At 38.3% G+C, this 8,891-nt stretch overlaps 1 pseudogene; it reads right to left on the bottom strand.

Annotated features, from left to right (window-relative positions):
* Positions 1-8,128, bottom strand: part of LOC107141792 — an 18,333-nt pseudogene extending 10,205 nt beyond the window's left edge.
* Positions 8,129-8,891: the final 763 nt, after the last annotated feature.

Here is an 8,891-nt window from a genome sequence, read left to right as displayed (position 1 = left end):
TCCCCAACATATGTGAAACCATGTACTTTGCATGAATTAGGATACTGAGAACTGGGATGTCTGAATAGTATATTACAGTTGTGTTGTGTATTCTTTTTTTCTTCTATTTTTACATTTTTTATTTTTCTTAATATTTATGTCTGTTTGTTTTATGTACTCTACTGTCTTCCCACTTACTTCTCCACCCAAAATTACTTCCTCTCTCTTCTCCTGCTACTAACCTTCTTTAGATTCCTCTCTCACACTTTCTAAGATACAATAATTCCATATCCTCACCTCCTGCCTCCTCAGCATATCATCCTAAATTTCACCCCCAGTTCTTTGTCCACCATCAAAAACTGTAAATACTTTTGCAAACCTAGTGTTCATATTGCACAAAATAACTGAACTTCTGTATATTGTATATCAGTTACAATATACAATACTTTGTATGTTGTAACCAAACTGTAAACCTCTTAATAGCAACTATTTGGTTTAAGGTTGTGTATTGTTTGTATTGAGATCTTTAACATTGTCCTTCCCCTGGAAGGAGAGGTATTGGAACCCTGTAGGGGCACTATAAGCCTATAGGGTAAAATGGCAATTCCTCACATCTGCATTGTTAGAAGGGAAGACACCCAAACAATATGAAAAAATAAGGGAAGGAAGTGCCCCCAAACAAATCAAGATACTACATTATAAGAATCCATGGACAGCACAGCAGAAGAAATTACAGAGAAGGAGTTCAGAATGTATATAATTAAAATGTTCTGTGAATTAAAGGATGATATAAGAAAGCAAATGCAGACAGCAAAAAATCATTTCAATAAAGAGTTACATAAACAAATATGGGAAGCAAAAGATTACTTCAATAGGGAGATAGAGGTTCTAAAAGAACAATCAGAAATAATTAAAATGAAAGAAATAATAAATTAAAAGATCAGTTGAAAGCATCACCAAGAGATTAGACCACTTGGAAGACAGGACCTCAGATAATGAAGACAAAATATATAATATTGAAAAGAATGTAGACTACACAATGAAGATGGTAAGAAACCATGAACAGAACATTCAAGAAATATGGGATAGCATGTAAACACCAAATTTAAGAGTTATTGGGATAGAGAAAGAAATAGAGTTCCAAACCAAAGAAATGAACAATCTATTCAATGAAATAATATCAGAAGATTTTCCAAACATGAAGAATGAATTGTAAAATCAAATACAAGAGGCTTACAGGACACCAAATGTACAAAATCACAACAGATCCACACCAAGGAACATTATAATGAAAATGCTTAGCATACAGAATAAGGAGAGAATTTTAAAAGCCATGAGGGAAATGAATCAGAATACATATAGGAGGAAACAAATTAGATTTTGAGAAGATTTTTCAACCCAGACCCTGAAAGCTAGAAGATCCTGGAACAACACATACCAAGCTCTGAAAGAAAATGGATGCCAACCAAGAATCTTATATCCAGCAAAATTATGCTTAAAATTTAATGATGAAATAAAAAAACTTGCATAATAAACAAAAGTTAAAAGAATTTACAACTAGAAAGCCTGCACTATGAAACATCCTAGGCAAAATATTACATGAAAAGAAAATGAAAAACAGCAATTAAAATCAGCAGAGGGAGGTCTTACACTAAAGGAAAAACTAATCAAATGAGAAACCAAGTCAAGTTAAATACTAAAAACAAACAAAAAAGGCTGGGAATATAAATCATGTCTCAGTAATAACCCTGAATGTTAATGGCCTAAACTCACCAATAAAAAAACATAGACTATCATCTTCCACCATCCTTGCTATTCCCCTTCCCCTCCCTTTCCCTCCCACCCCTTTTCCCTATCTAGAGGTAATCTTTCTCCCATGCTCTCCCTCCCTACACCACTTTGAGTCATGGTAAGAAAAAAAATAGACTAACATATTAGATTTTTTTAAAAAAAAAGACCCAACAATATTCTGCCTTCAAGAGACTCATCTCATAGGAAAAGACATCCACAGACTGAAAAGTTGGGAAAAATCAGACCACTCACATGGACTGCAGAAACAAACAGGGGTTTCCAACCTCCCATCAAATAAAGTAGACTTCAAGCCAAAGTTAATAAAAAAGGATAAAGAAAGACATTTAAAACTGCTCAAGGAAACCATACACCAACAAGACATAACAGTTATAAATATATACGCTCCCCAAATTGGAGCATCTACATTCATCAAACAAACTCTTCTTAAGTTCAAGGGTCAAATAGACCACAACACAATAATTCTGGGTAACTTTAACGCTCCTCGTTCACCTCTGGATGCATCTTCCAAACAAAAGCTAAACAAAGAAACTATAGAACTCAATAATACAATCAATAACTTAGACTTAACTGACAAACAGAATATTTTATCCTTCAATGAGCAAATACACTTTCTTCTCAACAGCACATGGATCCTTCTCTAAAATAGACCATATATTATGCCACAAAGCAACACTTAGCAAATACAAAGAAATAGAGATAATACCCTGCATTCTATCAGATTACAAAGGAATAAAATTAAAAATCAATGATAAAATAAAAAATAGAAGCTACTCCAATACCTGGAGACTAAATAATATGCTATTGAATGAAAAGTCAGTTGCAAAAGACATCAAAGAAGAGATTAAAAATTCTTAGAGGTAAATGAGAACATTGATACAACATATCAAAATCTCTGGGACACTATGAAAGCAGTAAAGAGGAAAGTTCATTGCATGGAGCTCATTCCTTAAAAGAAGAAAAAGTCAACAAATAAATGACGTAACATTACATCTCAAAGCCCTAGAAAAAGAAGAACAAATCAACACCAAAAGCAGTAGAAGACAGAAAATAATTAAAATCAGAACTGAATTCAATGACATTGAAACAAAAGAAGCAATTCAAAAAATTGACAAAACAAAAAGTTTTGTTCTTTGAAAAAATAAATAAAATTGATAAACCCTTAGCCATGCAAATGAAGAGAGGGAGAGAGAAAACTCAAATTACTAACATCTGTGATGAAAAAGGAAATATCATGCTGGACACTACAGAAATACAGAAGATAATTAGAAATTATTTTGAAAATTTGTACTCCAATAAAATAGAGAATATTGAAGGCACTGACAAATTTCTTGAGTCATATTATTTGCCCAAACTGAATCAGGATGATATACACAATTTAAACAGATCAATTTCAAGCAATGAAATAGAAGATGCCATCAGAAGCCTACCAACCAAGAAAAGCCCAGGACAAGATGGATACACAGTTGATTTCTATAAGACCTCCAAAGAAGAATCAATATCAATACTCCCAAAATTATTTAATGAGATAGAAAAAGAGGGAGCACTTCCAAACTCATTCTATGAGGCCAATGTCACCCTGATTCCAAAACCAGGCAAAGATACATCAAAGAAAGAAAACTTCAGATCAATATCTCTAATGAACATAGATGCAAAAGTTCTCAATAAAATTCTTGCAAATCAAATACAAAAACATATCAAAAAGATAGTGTACCATGATCAAGTGGGGTTCATCCCAGAGATGCAAGGTTGGTTCAACATACGAAAATCAATAAATGTAATTCATCACATCAATAGGCTTAAAGATAAGAACCATATGATTATCTCAATAGATGCAGGAAAAAGCATTTGAAAAAATACAGCACCCCTTAATGTTTGAAACAATAGAAAAACTAGGGATAATGGAAACATATCTCAACATCATAAAAGCTATCTATGCTAAGCCCCAGGTCAATATCATTCTATATGGAGAAAAATTAAAAGCATTCCTTCTAAAAAAAACAGGAAGAAGACAGGGATGTCCTCTTTCACCATTTCTATTTAACATAATTCTTGAAACACTAGCCAGAGCAATTAGACAGATGAAAGAAATTAGAGGGATACGAATAGGAAAATAACTCAAATTAGCACTATTTACCTACAATATGATTTGATACTTAGAAGACCCCCCAAAATTCCACCAGAACACTTCTAGAACTAATAAATGAATTTGGCAAAGTAGCAGGATATAAAAACAACACTCATAAATCAAAGGCATTTCTGTACATCAGTGACAAATCTTCAGAAAGAGAAACTAGGAAAACTATCCCATTTACAATAGCCTCAAAAAATTGAAAATATTTGGGAATCAACTTAATGAAAGAGGTGAAAGACCTCTGCAATGAAAACTACAGAATACTCAAGAAAGAAATTAAAGAAGATCTTAGAAGATGGAAAGATCTCCCTTGTTCTTGGATAGGCAGAATTAATATTGTCAAAATGACTATACTACCAAAGCACTATACAGATTCAATGAAGTCCCAATCAAAATCCCAATGATATTCCTCATAGAAATAGAAAAAACAGTCATGAAATTCATCTGGAAAAATAAGAGACCCAGAATAGCTAAAGCAATCCTTAGCAAGAAGAGTGAAGCAGGTAACATCACTATACCAGACTTTAAACTATACTACTGAGCAATAGTAACAAAGACAGCATGGTATTGGCACCAAAATAGACTGGTAGACCAATGGTACAGAGTAGAGGACACAGAGACTAACCCACGTAATTACAATTATCTTATATTAGACAAAGGTGCCAAAAACATATATTGGAGAAAGGATAGTCTCTTCTACAAACAGTGCTGGGAAAACTGGACATCCATATGCAACAAAATGAAATTAAGCCCCTATCTCTCACCATGCACAAAACTCAACTCAAGTTGGATCAAGGACCTAGGAATTAAATGAGAGACCCTGTGCCTAATAAAAGAAAAAGTAGGCCCAAATCTTCATCATGTTGGAATAGGCCCTGACGTTCTTAATAAGACTCTTATAGAGCAAAAGTTAAAATCAAGAATCAAAAAATACATCGGAGAAAAAATAGTCTCTTCAACAAATGGTGCTGGAAAAACTGGAAATCCATATGCAACAAAATAAAATTAAGCCCCTATCTCTCACCACACACAAAACTCAACTCAGAGTGGATCAAGAACCTTGGAATTAAACAGAGACCCTGCACCTAATAGAAGAAAAAGTAGGCCCAAATCTCCATCAGGTGAGATTAGGCCCTGAATTCCTTAATAAGACTCTTATAGAGCAAAAGTTAAAATCAAGAATCAATAAATGGAATGAATTCAACTGAAAAGCTTCTTCTCAGCAAAAGAAACAATCAGTGAGGTGAATAGAGAGCCTACAGAATGGGAGCAAATTTTACTACACATTCTACGTACATCAGATAGAGCACTAATCTCTAGGACATATAAAGAACTCAAAAATCTTAACACCAAAAAAAAAACAAAACAAAACAAATAACTCAATGAATAAATGGGTCAAGGGACCAAACAGACACTTCTCAGAAGATGATATGTATATCAATCAACAAATATATGAATAAATGTTCAACATCTCTAGCAATTAGAGAAATGCAAATCAAAACTACACTGAGATTTCATCTCACTCCAGTCAAAATGGCAGCTATTAAGAATATAAACAACAATAAGTGTTGGCGAGGATGTGGGGGAAAAGGCACACTCATACATTGCTGGTGGAACTGAAAATTGCTGCAGCCAATATGGAAAATAGATCACTCTCACCCCTAATCTCCCCAGAATCACCTTCATGTATTCAGGGTCATATGGAGATTCTTTTTGGAAAACTGGGAATGGAAACACCATTTGACCCAGCTATCCCACTCCTTGGTCTATACCCAAAGGACATAAAAACAGCATGCTACAGGGACACAGCCACATCAATGTGAATAGCTGCACAATTCACAATAGCCAAACTGTGAAACCAACCTAGATGCCCTTCATTAGATGAATGGATAAGAAACTGTGGTGTGTGTGTGTGTGTGTGTGTGTGTGTGTGTGTGTGTATGCAATGGAATATTACTCAGCAATAAAAGAGAATAAAATCATGGCATTTTCAGGTAAATGGATGGAGTTGGAGAATATAATACCAAATGAAGTTATCGAATTCCAAAAAAACAAATGCCGAATGTTTTCTCTGACATAAGGATGCAGATTCATAATGGGGTTGGCAGGGAACATGGGAGGATTAGATGAACTCTAGATAGGGCAAAGAATTGGGAGAGAATGGGAGGGACATGGGGGTAGGAAAGACACTGAAATAAGATGGACATCATTATCGTAAGCCCATGTGTGAAGACAGGCATGGTGACTTCCTTGTGAACAACTAGAGATATGAAAAATTGGCCTCTACATGTATAATATGAATTGTAATGCATTCTGCTGTCATATATAACAAATCAGAATAAATTAAAGATAATAAAATAAATAAATAGAAATCATTACCCCAAACTGTTCTAAATGTCCACTATAAAGTATTATTGCCCATATGCTAGGTGTATCCAGGGAGAATAGTAAGTAGATAATTCAGACATTTATTTATAAATGGCCACTTTTTTTATGGACTTCCACAGACACAGGTATGATCTCAAAAGAGAAAAACTGAACCTGCTGAGAGGGAGTTCACTCTCACCTGATCTCCCCAGAATCGCCTTCATGTATTCAGGATCATAGACGAGGACGCGCACTTTGCTGCCCCACAGCCATTGTGGGAAGGCACTTGGGAACTCATTAACCCACTTCAGAATGTATTGTAGCTCCTGGTCCTTTGGGATCTGATATCAGGGGAAAGACAATGCTTTAAAAATCATCTTTTATTTCTGGCTTAGGGACTGTAGTGAAGGGCAGCATAACCATCAGGACATATTTCTGGATCTTTCAGCAGAACTCAGGATTTTGGAGCTGTTTCTGCTGACCTATGTGTGCTGTCTTCAAGACCTTTGCTGTGCCCAAGCTGGATCCTGTGGCCCTGGAGAGTAGAGCTGTGTGCCTCAGCAGAGCTGTGGGGGTCAGAGCCTCAGCTGTCTGTGTGGACATCCTCCACCTCCTCTTGAGTGTGTTCAATGCACAATCCCTAGCAGAGCTTCTCTCCCTGCTGCCCCTTATCATGCTCTGTGTGCTCCCTCAGGGCTGGAAGTGCAGGAAGTTGACCCCCTCCCTCCACTGCCCTCAGGCTCTTCCTTTCTCTCCTTCCTCTGACTCTACACAAGGTGCAAGGCTTTGCTCTGGGCACTGGGGTACAAGACAGTGTTGGTGTGCCCAAATCCCAACGACCTCACATGCAAGGTGCGTTGAAGGAGAGATAAACAAATCTTGTTTGGAGGTTAACACTAAAACCAGTCACCCTCACCAGCAAAAAAAAAAAAAATGTGCTGCCATTCCTGTTTCCTATACCCATGACATATATTTGCCCCTCAAAACACACATTCTAGAAACATCCTCAGTTGGGGGCAAACATATCCATTTGGTCCCTCCACCTGAGCAGAGGTAGCTGATTCCCTGTGTCCTGACACGTCCTGATATTCTTGCCCTTTGTTATCCCAGAATGATCTCCTCAGGATAGTGACACCATCACACTGATATCTGTGTTTCAGAGCAAACTCAGGACCAGACAAAGAGTATCCTAGTCTGTGAGTGGGGCAGGAAAGACTGTAGAAGGCTGGTTCTGAAATGGAGGATCTTTGAGGAGTCTAGGTGTTCTTGGCCTTGAGAAGAAAAGACTCAGGAAGAACAAACAACAGTCCTCTAAGGTGCCAGGCTGCAAAGACAAATGTCAGATCTGCATGGTGATAGAGTGACAGAGGTGAGTGACAGCAAGACAGGCTTCTTTTAAAGGAGTGAGCTCCTGGTGCTGGAAGGGGCCAAGCCTGAGAGTTAATCTGGGTGTTCCTCAGATGCCTAGAGCTTGCAACAGGCTTTGTCCTACCTGCAACAGGCTTTGTCCTGTGCACTTCCTGGCCAGTCTTTGGGCTGCAGTCTCCCTTCCCTCCTACTCCCCCTCCCATTTCTTCCTACCTTGTGGCCAAAGAACCAGTGGGATGGTGGAGATGGAAACTGCTGAAGGGCTTTGAGCAGCCATTGCCTGCGCAGGAGGAACTGGGCTGCCTTGAACAGCAGCAGAAGCAAGCTGAGCAGCGAGGCCACTTGGAGGAGCCCAGAGATGCTGCCCGGGAATCTGGTGAGGCTCAGTGAAGACATGCTCATGGTGCAGAAGCTTCTGTATTACTCACTGTCCCTTTGTCACTGATTAAGTCTGGAAGGAACGTCCCACCCACTTGTGGTAGACTGAACTGTGTGGGCAGGGCTTGATCTCAGTGTACAGAATTAATTAACCTGAAACTTTCACCTTGGGAAACAGTGAGGTCAAAACCTTATCGGTGGACAGAGGCAATAGCCATGCACACACCTGTTGGGTGCAGAGCAGGCTGAACTGTGTTGTCTGCAGAGCAGGCTGAACAGATGTTGGCTGCAAGATAGCCCACGCACTCAAACCCCCCCCTATCTGGTCCTTTATCACCTGTTTGCCTCAAGTCTGAACATTCAACCCTGCTCAAGGCTGAACACTCAACCCTCCTTGGGCCAACAAGGCAGCTTGCAGACCCAGAGGCCCCATTAGATTTGGGCTATAAAAACTCCCTCCTGCCAGGCCCCCATCTCTCTTGCTCTCTCTCTCTTGCTCTTTATCTTTCTTACGCACGCTCTCTGTCTCTCTCTTGCTCTTGCTCTCTCCCTGTTCATCTCTTCTCTTTTCTCTCCCTCTCTTTCCTTCTTTCCTTTCTCTTTGTTGCACTGCTGCAATAAAGATCTTTTGGTTGCCCTGAGTGTTGTGGTCACTTTCCTTTCAACACCCATTTCCCCTTCTCCATACTGAGTACATATTCTTGTTGGGCACCAACTATGTGCTAGGCTACATTGTAGTTGGTGTAGCAGAACGGACCTGAACCCAGAATTGCAGAGGTAATTAATCAAACATTCTGTAGGTGTGGCTGTGTTGTGAGAACCTATTGCCATTATTTAATAATGAAAAGTTCATTGT

Source organism: Marmota marmota, unplaced genomic scaffold, assembly GCF_001458135.2.
Source record: "Marmota marmota marmota unplaced genomic scaffold, marMar, whole genome shotgun sequence".
Lineage (NCBI taxonomy): Eukaryota > Metazoa > Chordata > Mammalia > Rodentia > Sciuridae > Marmota > Marmota marmota.
The sequence above is the reverse complement of the archived record's forward strand: the minus strand, read 5'-3'. Positions and strand labels throughout refer to the sequence as shown.